A 16,444-nucleotide genomic window follows, 5' to 3' on the forward strand; every position below is an offset into this window, starting at 1 on the left:
CAAAACTAGCCGAGTCAGCAACACGAGATTAGTAAGGTACTGATACATAGAAGCAAAAGAAAGGTTAAAAGCAGAGACCAAACAACGCTGGTTACACTTTCACTGGCAACTAGAAACAAAGTGAGCTGGACTTATGTAGCTTAGCCCACAGGTGCAGGCTCAGCCTGGTAACTGCTCACAGCCCAGATTGTCTAAGGCGTAGCCAAGCAACCAGGCCAAGCCAAAGCTCAGGGAAGGTTAACCCTTCGAGTTCTTACAAGTTAGTTCTTTTATTAAGGCCCCCAAATATGCAAGTTTCCAAGGTTTTTTGTGCATTTTATGTGTAATGCTTCTGGTTGGCAACTACCTATATCAGGCAATATTCTCTCTCCTGCAGCTTTGACCATAGCTGCAGTTTCCCCTCTGCCCTATAGGGGCTGCGCACAAGCACTGGCTAAGACCTATAGGGCCAGTGTGCACCATCTAATGGATTCTCCTCCAAGCTGATCTGGTCTACTATTGTGAACCTGTGTTTTACCATTGGCTGTTTCCTGCCTAAGACTAACCCCTCAGTTTCTGTCTGTTTCTCTTGTGCCTGATCTGGATTGTCGACCACGCCTCTGTCTGCGGCTCCAGCTTGCTCCATCTGCATTTGAGCTAGTCAGCTCTGCTGTTCTTACAACTGCAGCTCTGCTTAATCAGCTTTGCTTCATCTGGCTCTGTTGCTGCACTTGTTCCATCCATAGCGTCAGCTATGTATCTCCGGTGCCTGGCACCAGGGTGTTCTGGCCTACTAAGCCAGCTGCCACTTACTGGGACAACTCTTGTGGCAGTGACCTGGTGTCTCCCATGCGACTACAACCAGCTTCCACATCCTGGAGTGAGTTAAAGGGAAAAAACGGGAAACACTTTGATTCCGCTCCAAAGTTTGGCTAGAAGTCAAACCGGTAAGTGGCACATCAATACATTCCTTTTAAGGAAATGAGGTTGCCTACATTTTTTCACTGATTATACTGAAACATGTTGTTTATTTTGGTTTTCTGATCGAAATTTTTATTTCATTTTATCGGGGCAGCCATCATGTCAAAGCTGTTTTTGACAGCATTTAGATTTATGCTTTACATAGCCCCATGGACATAATAGACTGGCTCAGATTCTCTTGATATGAATAGGATAGTGTCACGTATGGGCAAAGAAGGAGTGCAACACTATTCTCACCCACTCCCCCTTTCCCTGCCTACTTGCCTATGCGCCGTAGGCAGCATAGGCAACCACGTTGATGGACCCTTAATAAGTAAGGGGAGTAAGGGTCGACAAAACAAACTATAATACAGTCAAAGTCAGGATACTGTAAGGGAACACACAGACTAACAGAAATAATATCTAAACATACACACACAATAAGTCAAAGTCCACAAGCCGAGTCAATACCAAGAGATCACAGAAGTGCCAAGTCGCAGAAACAGGAGAAGGGTCAGAGAGTGGAGCCAATTGGTCAGATATGACAGAAATACAGGATACAATATACACGCTAGCTAGGAGATAGCGCTCTTTCTCAGGCATGGTGTGAGATCAGACTGCCAGCTTATATAGGAGCCAGAACAGGTGCCCCAATCAAGACAGCTGGGCATAACCCAGCAACAAAAAGTAAACAAAAGAAACTGTCAGAGCCGTTTAACCCTATGCATACTGACAGATAGTTTACCAGACATTCTCTGTGACCAGAGGAAAGGTGAATAATAGCATTAGCAATTGTTAATGATGTCTTTTCTCTATAGTTGTGTCACCTTTCCCTGTGCTCCTGAATGTAATGATAAGGCTTAGGCTTAGTGGTCTAAATGAAAACGGCAAGATTTTAGGATTATTTTAAAATATAGATGGAAAATTAGAAAATTTTATATGGAATGGAAAATTAGAACATACATCACCATTAAAAAAGTGTTTAACATAAACACTTGATTTAACCCTTTCAGGACTCTGTTGAGCCAGGCTGAAGCAACGCAGAGATCGGACGTCAAGGAGGTGGGCAAGGGTCCTCCCGCTGTCCTGCAAGCTGATTGGGACACCGCGTGATCCCGTTTAGCCCGACTGAGCTGCCAGAAATGTTTTTGTTTTTTTTTCATTTTAGACGTGGCGATCAACTTTGATCACCGTGTCTAAGGGGTTAATGCCGGGCATTACCGCGACATTAGACAGCCGTTAATAGCCGCCTTGACCACCCCGCTATGATGCGGGGTCAGCTTGTGACCCCGCGTCATAGCAGGGGAGCTGGCGCAGGCGTCCCTTAAGTCCTGAAGAAGTTAAACAATAGGTCATTTTCTGATGACATGTTTCTTTTCACACCACAGACAATAAGAACTACTGCTACATGTTACTGGGATTTACAGAAGTAGTTGCCAAAAGTACACCCAGATAATACACTGCTCAAAAAAATAAAGGGAACACTTAAACAACACAATGTAACTCCAAGTCAATCACACTTCTGTGAAATCACACTGTCCACTCAGGAAACAACACTGATTGACAATCAATTTCACATGCTGTTGTGCAAATGGAACAGACAACAGGTCGAAATTATAGGCAATTAGCAAGACGCCTCCAATAAAGGAGTGGTTCTTCAGGTGGTAACCACAGACCACTTCTCAGTTCCTAGCTTCCTGGCTGATGTTTTGGTCACTTTGGAATGCTGGCGGTGCTTTCACTCTAGTAGTAGCATGAGACGGAGTCTACAACCCACACAAATGGCTCAGGTAGTGCAGCTCATCCAGAATGGCACATCAATGCGAGCTGTGGCAAGAAGGTTTGCTGTGTCTGTCAGCGTAGTGTCCAGAGCATGGCGGCGCTACCAGGAGACAGGCCAGTACATCAGGAGATGTGGATAAGGCCGTAGGAGGGCAACAACCCAGCAGCAGGACCACTACCTCTGCCTTTGTGCAAGGAGGAGCAGGAAGAACACTTCCAGAGCCCTACAAAATGACCTCCAGCAGGACACAACTGTGCATGTGTTCACCCAAACGGTCATAAACATACTCCATGAGGGTGGTATGAGGGCCCGACATCCACAGGTGGGAATTGTGCTTACAGCCCAACACAGTGCAGGATATTTGGCATTTGGCAGAGAACACTAAAGATTGGCAAATTCCCCACTGGTGCCCTGTGCTCTTCACAATTGAAAGCAGGTTCACACTGAGCACATGTGACAGACGTGACAGAGTCTGGAGACGCCATGGAGAATGTTCTGCTGCCTGCAACATCCTCCAACATGACCATTTTGGCGGTGGGTCAGTAATAGTGTGGGGTGGCATTTCTTTGAGGGGCCGCACAGCCCTCCATGTGCTTGCCAGAGGTAGCCTGACTGCCATTAGGTACCGAGATTAGATCCTCAGACCCCAAGTGAGACCATATGCTGGTGCGTTTGGCCCTGGCTTCCTCCTAATGCAAGACAACGCTAGACCTCATGTGGCTGGAGTGCGTCAGCAGTTCCTGCAAGAGGAAGGCATTGATGCCATGGACTGACCCGCCCGTACCCCAGACCTGAATCAGATTGAGCACATCTGGGACATCATGTCTCGCTCCATCCATCAATGCCACGTTGCACCAGAGACTGTCCAGCCACCTCATCGGGAGCATGCCCAGGAGTTATAGGGAGGTCATACGGGCACGTGGAGGCCACACACACTACTGAGCCTCATTTTGACTTGTTTTAAGGACATTACATCAAAGTTGGATCAGCCTGTAGTGTGGTTTTCCACTTTGAGTCTCCATATCCAGACCTCCATGGGTTGATAAATTTAATTTCCATTGATAACTTTTGTGTGATTTTGTTGTCAGCAGATTCAACTATGTAAAGATGAAAGTATTTAATACGATTAGTTCATTAAGATCTAGGATGTGTTATCTTAGTGTTCCCTTTATTTTTTGAGCAGTGTATTTACTGCTCGAAAGCTGTTTGCAAAGGCTTTATTATACAGGTATCCTTCTGTGGCTAAACCCTTTATGCATTCTGCACATAGTGCACGTAAATCTTGAGAGATCCCTGCACCCCTTCAGCTACTTTTTTCTGCATTCTAGTCTTTGTGACTTTAGGAAGTCCTTTTACTGAGTATGAATATTTGCACAGAGTTACTTTTTAAACACGGTATATAGGAGAAGATTTAGCAAAACTTGTGCAGAGAAAAAGTTGCCCATAGTAACCAATCAGATTGCTTCATTTATTTTCAGAAAGCCCTTTGGAAAATTAAAGAAGCAATCTGATTGGTTGCTGTAAGCAACTAGTCAACTTTTCCTTTGCACGGGTTTTGAGAAATCTTCCCCATGGAATATATTGTTAAACCTTTCCATATGTCATATATTGAGAGGGAAAGTAAGGAGTGCACTTAGGAGCTAGCTCCACTGTAAAGACGGTTGGTAACTGTTATCTGCAGGTGACACCCAGGGCCGGCGCCAGCCATAGGCAAGATAGGCAGCCGCCTATGGCACCATGTTGATAGGGGCGCTGTTCCTTCCAGCCAGAAGGTTTTTGTGTTCCTGCTAGGTGCGCAAGAACTCTTCCCCCCCCCCCCCCCCCTTCCTGTTCAGCTAGTATAGGGGCGCAGGGCTGCCTGCATGGAGGAGTGTCTACATATGTGTGTACATAAGTGTATATGCTAATATAAGTATATTAACACACACCAGTGTTTTCCAGGGTGCCTCCAGCTGTTGCAAAGCTGCAATTAGGCATGCTGAAAGTTGAAGTTTTTCAACAGGGAACCCTGGTTGGGAAACACTGATATACATACGCTGATATATACCATGCATGGCTGTGGAGAGTTGTAGATAGATGATATATACCATCCATGGCATGGGAGGGGGTTATAGATCAATAGATACAGTATGTATGTGTGTGTGTATAATATATATATATATATATATATATATATATATATATATATATATATATATAATTTCAATATTACAATGGTGAAAATCTGTGGACTGTGGAAAAAAGGCATTTAGTCACAGTATGGCGGGATTGTCCAATTCTGGTATGGTGGCGTTATTCAGTCACTGTATGGGGGTATTTTTCAGTTCTGGTATGGTGGCGTTATTTGGTCACAGTATGGCGGTACTGAACAGTTCTGGTATGGTGGTGTTATTCACTCACGGTATGGCAGTATTGTTCAGTTCTAGTATGGTGGCATAATTCAGTCACGTATGGGGGTATTGTTTAGTTCTGGTATGGCAGTGTTATTCAGTCACAGTATGATGGTATTGTTTTGTCCTGGTATGGCATTGTTATTCAGTCAAGGTATGGTGGTATTGTTCTGTCCTGGTATGGAGTTATTATTCAGTCATGGTATGGCAGTATTGTTTTGTCCTGGTATGGCGGTATTTTTCTGGCTTGGTGTGGCATTAGTATTCAGTCACGATATGGCAGTTTTGTTCACAAATAAATGGGTGAACAGTGAACACAGGCATGTTTACACATCAGACACAAATAAATTTTTTAGACCAAGGGCCAGACCCCCAAGAGTTGAGGGGGAAGGCAGCAAAATTAGGTTTTGCCTAGGGTGGCAAAAATCCTTGTACTAGCTCTGGTGACACCAGCATTAGAGATAACTCCTATACCAATCATTTAGCCTCTGTGATGCCAGGGTCAATATCAACTGCAACATCTAGGGAGTTTTATGACAACTTGGGGGTGCCTATTGGTGGTCATGGCAGCCAGGGGCCCTCTGAAGACTTCTGTGACTGCCCTGTTAAATCTCCCAGTACAGCCTGCCAGGGGGTGGTATGCGAAAAAACAGAGGGAACAGAGATGGCACCCTGATGGTGCCGTTAACCTTTTTACAGTGCGTGTGAGTAGCGAGTAGAGTAAGAAAAAACTGCTCACCTTTTAGAGTTGTGCAATGTTCAGGCACAACTCTGGGATGTGCTTAGGATGCTTTGCGGCAAGGTTTCAGGAGAGGCAGGTTGCGGGTATCCCTGGCAGGGGAAGGTTCCAAAAATCTGACTTGTTTCTTCAGCGCTTCCCCGTGATGACAAAGGACAAATTCCGCAGGAGTACTGTAATAACTTTTATTTTCCAATGTACATAGTATACAAGGGCAATATCAGTTTTACAGCTTTTACAGCTGCACAGGACAACATGTTTCCAGAGGGGATTCCACTCTTTGTAAGCTGCTTAGCTTAAAGTAAAGCTCAACACAACTAGCCATAGAACCTAATGGGCCTATTGATTTCTATGGGGAAAATTTCTCTATGTTATAGGTAAACCCTATTAAAACCCCCAGTTAATCCCTCCCCGAGGTCACGGGGACTGACATCATGCACCGGCCCCCATTGACCTCAGATACTCGCCAAATTTGAAAGTTTGAAGCCCCCTCACTGTATAAATACAAACACCATACAACCCTAAAACAGACCTGATAAAGAGAGGAATCCCCTCTTGAAACACGTTGTCCTTTGCACCTGTAAAAGTCATAAAACTAATATTGTCTGTGTATACTATGTTCATTGGAAAATAAAAGTTATTACAGTACTCCTGCGGAATTTGTCCATTGTCATCCCAGTGAAGCCCTGAAGAAACAAGTTGGATTTTTGGGTCCATTCCCTAAAATGGTATTGCAGTATATTTTTACAAATTATTATTTGTACAAATTAAAAGACAGATCCCCATTCTTTCCCATTTTTGTTATAAATTCATCTAAAAAAAATTTCTAAGCAAAAAAATTACATTATTGGCATTATGACATCTTGGACTAATGTTTCCTATGTTTCTGCTTTCTAATGTTTCCCCTCTAATCACTGTCTTATGATTACTTGTAGCAGGTGTGAAGATACTATGGGAGGAAGCAACTTTCTAGTTGAGTCCCTAGTCTACTTTTTTAATGTAAGTGTTCATATATTAGCAAGTTTATTTACCATTTAAAAAAAAAAATAATTCGTAAAGTATTAGGTGGGAGATATATCTTATGTAAAATACATTTGGAACTAAGCGTTAGGTGACACGAGCGGCAAGTTGTATGCGGGCAAAATGCGGCAATTAATAGCCACATGTAGGGCAATTGACTGCTGAAAAAAAAAACTGTGCAGAGGAAGAGTGGGGCAGCTGCCCATAGCAACCAATTAGATCGCTTATTTTATTTTTGAAGAGGCCTGTAAAAAATGAAAAACGCTATTTGATTGGTTGCTTTGGCAGCTTCTCCACTTTTCCTTTACACAGGTTTTGATAAATCTACCCAATTGTTATTGTGTCCCACAACTTATGTTTGTTTGTTCAATTTACCACCACTTTACCAGATCTAATTCCAATAGCATGAAAGCAATATGGTAATGGATGTGAATGTTTTAAGATAAATGCAATGTTAGCATATTAAGAAAAGGTCATTTCAGGTCCTTCCGATGTATTATATAAATAAAGCTAATCCACTGAATAAATGAAAGGTTATGTAACATTCAAATATACTTTGTCTTTCAATTCTTTCTTCTCTTTAAGATGTTTATCATCGGGGAATAAGAGTAGTCTTGTTTACTTCCACACGTTTTGCCTTTACAGCCATGATTGGAGAATGATACATTACAACAAAACACCAGAGAGATTTCCGCAGCTGCCGATGATGTTTTTAGCTCACAGAGCATTGCCTAAAGTAACGCAATAAGAGCAAATTTTTGGCTTAGAGGAGGACTAGGCAAAGGACGGTTTAGCATCCTGTAAACAATAGCACCCTATCTTTTAACGTTTCTAAGTCTCAGTCTTGTTTTAAAGCCAAGAATCTTAACTTAAAATGAGACTAGAATTACAGCTCTAGCTGTTACACAGCATTAGATGGATACATTAGGAGTAGAATCATTAACATGATGCATTTTTCAGCTTTTCATCATTTCGTTTTGTGCCTCCGAAGCGTGGATACGTCAGCATGAACTCAAAACCGTCTGCCGATGCATCCGTGCTCAGATTGGCACGATCCCTTTCAATTTAAATACTCAAACACTGACAACTAGTGACTACATACGGGTCATTTTCAGAGTGTATCAGAGTTTTAGCTGGATGACTACACTCAAATGATTGCATTGAATGGGGTCCAAACCACGCTTGGGTACGTCAGCAAACGTTTTGAGTTTCTACTGACGTATCCATGCCTAGGAGGCACAATTCAGCATTACACGTGTATTACACAACCCACTCCAATCAAAATCAATGGGAAAACTCAAAATGCATGAACTACACGTTAAAACAAATATTAAAACACACCTATAATACATGCATATTTCAGAGGGGCTTCTGCCTTTAAATGGGCACTGTCAGATACAAAAACTTTTGATATGTTGTAAAGCAACAGGTTTTGCAATTGCTTTCATTAGAACATTTTCAGTATTTCATACTGAAAAAGCCAGTCAAACAACTGCCCCCCTGCCTGCTTGGACACATACTAGTCCTGCTGTGTCCATGTGTCATCACCATGTCATGGACACACTTCCTTGATTGACAGCTGTGAGCGCAGGGCTCACAACTGGAGGAAAAATCCTCCCACTGTCAGCTTGCGTCCCGCTACTGTCAGTGAGGACACGCTGGGAGTTGTAGTTTTGCTAATGCTAGGGGAGATGTGAGCAGACAGCATACTGGGGAGGGGGCGGAGACCTGCATACTGAGGCCACTCCCCCTCCCTTTCAGAGGAATTCAGACTAGAGAGCTAAATTAAAAGTGTAATAAATAAAGGTGCTAGACACCTAAAAATTAGATGCACATGGTCAGGATTAAGTACTGAGTGATATATTAAAAAAATGCTTTTTTGTTGGATCTGACGGGTACGCTTTAAATACAAACGCATTTTTCTGTTTCTGTTTTACATTGTGTGAATCCAATATTAGGCTAGGACATTGTTTGCATCCAGTTGAAATGTCCTATTTTTTTTTTTATCTTAAAAAAACACCCTTATTTTTTAACAGGAAACAACAAGAAGCTTTTAAAAGAAACTGTATTTTTTTTTTTTTAACAGATCCATTATATCACTTTTTTCCATTTTTTTCAAAATTGACTTGTAGTTTTTTGCCTTTTTAAAGTAAATCAAGCATCAGATCAGACCATCAGACCATATATAATGTGTGGCAATGCGTTATATATATGGTAATATCTTCATCCTCACCATCACCGAGGTATGTTCCTAACCCCCCCCCCCTCGGAATGTTAGGATTTGAAGTTTGTAAGTCTCCCCAGCCATCCCCGTAAATAGTCCCCTGGGCGGGGAGCGATACTTACCTAGCCCCGTCTGCTGCGCTGTAATCACACTCTCTCTCCGGGATTGACAGCCCTAGTGATGGGATTCCCAGCTCTTGTATAGTATACATTTCTGCACTATACCCCGCTGTATGCTATATGGCTGGCGGAGGTGAGTATTGATGCAGTGCATCACACTCCTTACCTCCTTCAGACTCTGTGGGCTGGGTGCCCTGCATCCAACCCATGGGAAGGGGGTACCCTAAAGGCTGTGAAAAACTTTCACACACCAAAATTTTTTTTAAAAAGTCTGAAAAATTGTGAAAATGCTGAAAAAGCTGTGGCAGTTTTTGCTGGTATAAAAAAAAACTAAATGAAATAAAAATAAAGAAATACGTCGGATTGTAACGCAGCATGTACATAAAATAATGGACACACAGCTTCATTGCCTTCTATTTCCATTATATTCTGCAAATACCTAATGTAATTACTAATGTTGTCCGTGATTAGTGGAAAGACAGTGAGCTGAATTAAAAAGTTAGCAATTCACAGGGATGGCTTAAAGTGATTACATTTGAAGAGGATTGCCTGATAATCAGTCTGTTGGCAGTGTAATGGACTGATATGCATCTGTCAGGCTCCGCACCCTCACTCGGTTTCTTCAGTGTTTAACCTATTTAAAAAGGTTAGCACATAGCGAAGAGGAAATGAAAGATGAATAATGACACTCGCCCAGACGTGGAGATGGTAAATAATGCAGAGATGTCACTGCGGTAGGGTTAGAAAATGGCCCTGTAGTCTTGAAGCACATTACGTGACACATCATGTATTTTCTCTTCCTGGTTACTATACCTATATTGTGTGCCTATATATTATTGCAAGGTAAATATATCAAACGAAAAGGTTAGCAAACACATAATGAAAACATATATATATATATATATATATATATATATATATATATATATATGTAAAGAAGAAAGCAGAACTCCTGGTGTAGATATGTACGGGTGCCTTCTGCTGTTGATCTGGGTCAGAGATCCGAATTAGGTATAGAAGGTAGAAACAGTGGCACTCCAAGTTGGTGAAGAAAGTAATGTCTTTTTTTTTTTTTTTCAAAAATATCTTTTTGAAACATCCGGAATGAGCTCTCACAGTAAATACAATCAAGCTGAAACTACACAGGTCTGAGGTAATAGACAGGCATGAGAAACAGTCGTTATCTAAGTGAGAAATGACCTCTGAAGTCCAATGGAGCTAGCTGGAGCGACACCTACTCGTAGTCATGAGACCAACATATAAGTGGATCAGGGGCAAGCGTGAGTCGACCTGAGACTAAGAAGGTGGTAGGGGTTTTGAGGAGGAGAGGGGAACGGAGGGAGAAGGAGGAAGGGAAGGAAGGAAAAAAAAAAGGGGAGCATAAGGGACATGGGAAAGGAGAGGAGGAAGAAAAAGAGAAAGTAATGTCTTTATTCACTCCAAACGAGTGACGTTTCGGCCGACTCACCCAGCCATTATCAAGCAACAAAATGCTGGAAAGAGAGGGTATTTAAGGTCATGCAGGACCACCCACAAATTAACATAATTGACAGGTAAACAAAGCATGAGACATGTGGTGAAAAACGGTGATCACAGAATTTGTAAGGTACATAGGGGGAGATTCATCAAAACCAGTGTAGAGGAAGAGTGGTGCAGTTGCCCATAGCAACCAATCAGATCTCTTATTTCATTTTTCAGAGGCCTTGTTAAAAATGAAAGAAGCGATCTGATTGGTTGCTATGGGCAACTGCACCACTCTTCCTCTACACTGGTTTTGATGAATCTCCCCCATAGTGTATGCAAACATCAGGTGCAGTGATTAGCTGTATATTACATGTGCATGTGCTATAGAGATCCAGTGTAAACAGTGTATATACATAAGATTGTGGAAATATAATACACATAAGTGGGCGCGGCCACAGTCACCTGGTGCCGGGCGAGTGACTGCGGCCCCCGCCCACTTATGTGTATTATATTTCCACGATCTTATGTATATACACTGTTTACACTGGATCTCTATAGCACATGCACATGTAATATACAGCTAATCACTGCACCTGATGTTTGCATACACTATGTACCTTATAAATTCTGTGATCGCCGTTTTTCACCACATGTCTCATGCTTTGTTTACCTTTCAATTATATTAATTTGTGGGTGGTCCTGCATGACCTTAAATACTCTCTCTTTCCCCCATTTTGTTGCTTGATAATGGCTGGGTGAGCCGGCCGAAACGTCGCTCGTTTCGAGTGAATAAAGACAATATATATATATATATATATCCCTAATCAGCCCCTGAACACATAGGACAGTGTTTTCCAAACAGTGTGTTTGCAACGTTGCAAAACTACACCTCCCAGCATGCCAGGACAGCTGAAGGCTATCCGGCCATGCTTGGAATTGTAGTTTTGCAACTGCTGGAGGCACACTGTTTCAGAAATATTGACCTAGGAGTCTGCAGGCATATATATATATATATATATATGCATTTCAACATCCCTGTTTATTAACGCAGCAGTTTAATAGAGGGGGTGATAAGCAGCAGTGTAATTGAGGGGGTGATGAGCAGCAGTTTAATAGAGGGGGTGATGAGCAGCAGTGTAATAGAGGGGGTGATAAGCAGCAGTGTAATTAAGGGGGTGATGAGCAGCAGTGTAACAGAGGTGGTGATGAGCAGCAGTGTAATAGAGGGGGTGATAAGTAGCAGTGTAATAGAGGGGGTGATAAGTAGCAGTGTAATAGAGGGGGTGATAAGTAGCAGTGTAATTGAGGGGGTGATAAGTAGCAGTGTAATTGAGGGGGTGATAAGCAGCAGTGTAATAGAGGGGGTGATAAGCAGCAGTGTAATAGAGGGGGTGATAAGCAGCAGTGTAATAGAGGGGTGATAAGCAGCAGTGTAAGAGGTGGTGATGAGCAGCAGTGTAATAGAGGGGGTGATAAGCAGCAGTGTAATAGAGGGGGTGATAAGCAGCAGTGTAATTGAGGGGGTGATAAGCAGCTGTGTAATAGAGGGGGTGATAAGTAGCAGTGTAATTGAGGGGGTGATAAGCAGCAGTGTAATTGAGGGGGTGATAAGCAGCAGTGTAATAGAGGGGGTGATAAGCAGCAGTGTAAGAGGTGGTGATGAGCAGCAGTGTAATAGAGGGGGTGATAAGCAGCAGTGTAATAGAGGTGGTGATGAGCAGCAGTGTAATAGAGGGGGTGATGAGCAGCAGTGTAATAGAGGGGGTGATAAGCAGCAGTGTAATTGAGGGGGTGATGAGCAGCAGTATAATAGAGGTGGTGATGAGCAGCAGTGTAATTGAGGGGGTGATGAGCAGCAGTGTAATTGAGGGGGTGATGAGCAGCAGTGTAATAGAGGTGGTGATGAGCAGCAGTGTAATTGAGGGGGTGATGAGCAGCAGTGTAATTGAGGGGGTGATGAGCAGCAGTGTAATAGAGGGGGTGATAAGCAGCAGTGTAATAGAGGGGGTGATAAGCAGCAGTGTAATTGAGGGGGTGATAAGCAGCAGTGTAATAGAGGGGTGATAAGCAGCAGTGTAAGAGGTGGTGATGAGCAGCAGTGTAATAGAGGGGGTGATAAGCAGCAGTGTAATAGAGGGGGTGATAAGTAGCAGTGTAATAGAGGGGGTGATAAGTAGCAGTGTAATAGAGGGGGTGATAAGTAGCAGTGTAATAGAGGGGGTGATAAGTAGCAGTGTAATTGAGGGGGTGATAAGTAGCAGTGTAATTGAGGGGGTGATAAGCAGCAGTGTAATAGAGGGGGTGATAAGCAGCAGTGTAATAGAGGGGGTGATAAGCAGCAGTGTAATAGAGGGGTGATAAGCAGCAGTGTAAGAGGTGGTGATGAGCAGCAGTGTAATAGAGGGGGTGATAAGCAGCAGTGTAATAGAGGGGGTGATAAGCAGCAGTGTAATTGAGGGGGTGATAAGCAGCAGTGTAATAGAGGGGGTGATAAGTAGCAGTGTAATTGAGGGGGTGATAAGCAGCAGTGTAATTGAGGGGGTGATAAGCAGCAGTGTAATAGAGGGGGTGATGAGCAGCAGTGTAATAGAGGGGGTGATGAGCAGCAGTGTAATAGAGGGGGTGATGAGCAGCAGTGTAATTGAGGGGGTGATGAGCAGCAGTGTAATAGAGGTGGTGATGAGCAGCAGTGTAATTGAGGGGGTGATGAGCAGCAGTGTAATTGAGGGGGTGATGAGCAGCAGTGTAATAGAGGGGGTGATAAGCAGCAGTGTAATAGAGGGGGTGATAAGCAGCAGTGTAAGAGGTGGTGATGAGCAGCAGTGTAATAGAGGTGGTGATGAGCAGCAGTGTAATAGAGGGGGTGATAAGCAGCAGTGTAATAGAGGGGGTGATAAGCAGCAGTGTAAGAGGTGGTGATGAGCAGCAGTGTAATAGAGGTGGTGATGAGCAGCAGTGTAATAGAGGGGGTGATAAGCAGCAGTGTAATTGAGGGGGTGATGAGCAGCAGTGTAATAGAGGGGGTGATAAGCAGCAGTGTAATTGAGGGGGTGATGAGCAGCAGTGTAATAGAGGTGGTGATGAGCAGCAGTGTAATAGAGGGGGTGATGAGCAGCAGTGTAATAGAGGGGGTGATGAGCAGCAGTGTAATAGAGGTGGTGATGAGCAGCAGTGTAATAGAGGGGGTGATGAGCAGCAGTGTAATTGAGGGGGTGATAAGCAGCAGTGTAATTGAGGGGGTGATGAGCAGCAGTGTAATAGAGGGGGTGATAAGCAGCAGTGTAATAGAGGGGGTGATAAGCAGCAGTGTAATAGAGGGGGTGATAAGTAGCAGTGTAATAGAGGGGGTGATAAGTAGCAGTGTAATAGAGGGGGTGATAAGTAGCAGTGTAATTGAGGGGGTGATAAGTAGCAGTGTAATTGAGGGGGTGATAAGCAGCAGTGTAATAGAGGGGGTGATAAGCAGCAGTGTAATAGAGGGGGTGATAAGCAGCAGTGTAATAGAGGGGTGATAAGCAGCAGTGTAAGAGGTGGTGATGAGCAGCAGTGTAATAGAGGGGGTGATAAGCAGCAGTGTAATAGAGGGGGTGATAAGCAGCAGTGTAATTGAGGGGGTGATAAGCAGCAGTGTAATAGAGGGGGTGATAAGTAGCAGTGTAATTGAGGGGGTGATAAGCAGCAGTGTAATTGAGGGGGTGATAAGCAGCAGTGTAATAGAGGGGGTGATGAGCAGCAGTGTAATAGAGGGGGTGATGAGCAGCAGTGTAATAGAGGGGGTGATGAGCAGCAGTGTAATTGAGGGGGTGATGAGCAGCAGTGTAATAGAGGTGGTGATGAGCAGCAGTGTAATTGAGGGGGTGATGAGCAGCAGTGTAATTGAGGGGGTGATGAGCAGCAGTGTAATAGAGGGGGTGATAAGCAGCAGTGTAATAGAGGGGGTGATAAGCAGCAGTGTAAGAGGTGGTGATGAGCAGCAGTGTAATAGAGGTGGTGATGAGCAGCAGTGTAATAGAGGGGGTGATAAGCAGCAGTGTAATAGAGGGGGTGATAAGCAGCAGTGTAAGAGGTGGTGATGAGCAGCAGTGTAATAGAGGTGGTGATGAGCAGCAGTGTAATAGAGGGGGTGATAAGCAGCAGTGTAATTGAGGGGGTGATGAGCAGCAGTGTAATAGAGGGGGTGATAAGCAGCAGTGTAATTGAGGGGGTGATGAGCAGCAGTGTAATAGAGGTGGTGATGAGCAGCAGTGTAATAGAGGGGGTGATGAGCAGCAGTGTAATAGAGGGGGTGATGAGCAGCAGTGTAATAGAGGTGGTGATGAGCAGCAGTGTAATAGAGGGGGTGATGAGCAGCAGTGTAATTGAGGGGGTGATAAGCAGCAGTGTAATTGAGGGGGTGATGAGCAGCAGTGTAATAGAGGGGGTGATAAGCAGCAGTGTAATAGAGGGGGTGATAAGCAGCAGTGTAATAGAGGGGGTGATAAGCAGCAGTGTATACATGAGGGGGTGATAAGCAGCAGTGTATACATGAGGGAGGCCATGAACATCAGTCTATGTAAGATGCCCATGAGCAGCAACCTGTGAGAGAGGAAAACCATGAGCAACAGTTTACATGAAAGAGGGAGCCATGGACAGCAGTCTCTTTGTGAGAAGTGGGGCATGATCAGCAGTGTATGTCACAGAAAGGGGCATGGGGGCAGGGTTACTTATTGTCTGGAAAATCTGGATAATTTTTTTCACTGTCTACGAAAATGTGTCTCTGATGTTGTTTTAAGACTCTGTACTTTAGCAGGTCATTGTGAATGTATTTAGATGTCTTATGTTATTTATTTATGGTTTTAGGTCGAACTTTATTTTGGAGTCTGATTTTATTTTATTCCCAACAAACCATCAGTTTGTTTACTTAGAGATAAACTGGCTCAGATGCCTAACTTTTTGAAAGTTGCTACAATATATTTTGTTAGCGATGAAGATTCATGTAGCCAATAAATAGCTCCCCAACCATCCATTTCTCAGCTGTTATGAAACACTCTCATGTTGAATTGGAAAATGTGGTGGATTTTTTCCACTAAGTATGGCAGCCTTGTATAACTTCCTCTTATGCTACGTTCGTAGGCTATTTTATCTCCTTATGAATATCCTGTATTCTTTTTTGTGTAATATCAATAGCTGTAATGTAAAATGTAATTGGGCTCCATATTTTGTGTATTACTCTGGTCCACTAAAATTCCTTCTTACTATAGTTGGTATATTCATTTAATACTGAAGAAAATGGAATGTCCAGCGCAAAATAGATCCAACGGAGCAATTTATTAGATAAAACCTCTGTACATGGATATAGTGGGCACAGGTGACGCGTTTCAGCCCACCTAATGGGCCTTAGTCATAATGACTAAGGCCCATTAAGTGGGCCGAAATTCATCACCTGTGCCCACTATGTCCATGTACTGAGGTATTATCTAATAAATTGCTCCGTTGGATCTATTTTGCGCTGGACATTCCATTTTCGTCAGTTTCTGTTTCTGGCATTGCCCATGCCAGTCCGAGCGCATTGGCTTTAGAGGAAGAGAGCTGGGATTACACCTATATTCCTGCATTAATTTAATAATGCATGCTTATCCTGATAGAATGAGAAAGGCAGCACTGTGGGTCTACTACAGTTAAGTATATGGGGCAGCCAAAGGCATATTATTAGTGGTAACAGCAGCATGGCAGTATTGAAGTATCATGAAGGGCGGGGGATGGTTGTAATAGACCAAAGATCCCCAA

General features: G+C 43.4%; 1 protein-coding gene across 1 annotated transcript in view; it reads right to left on the reverse strand.

Annotated features, from left to right (window-relative positions):
• The window catches only part of GABBR2 (gamma-aminobutyric acid type B receptor subunit 2), a 659,326-nt gene that overhangs the window by 311,127 nt on the left and 331,755 nt on the right, over positions 1-16,444 (reverse strand). The gene's annotated exons all lie outside the window — the stretch shown is intronic.

This window comes from Hyla sarda, chromosome 5, assembly GCF_029499605.1.
Source record: "Hyla sarda isolate aHylSar1 chromosome 5, aHylSar1.hap1, whole genome shotgun sequence".
Classification (NCBI taxonomy): Eukaryota; Metazoa; Chordata; class Amphibia; order Anura; family Hylidae; genus Hyla; species Hyla sarda.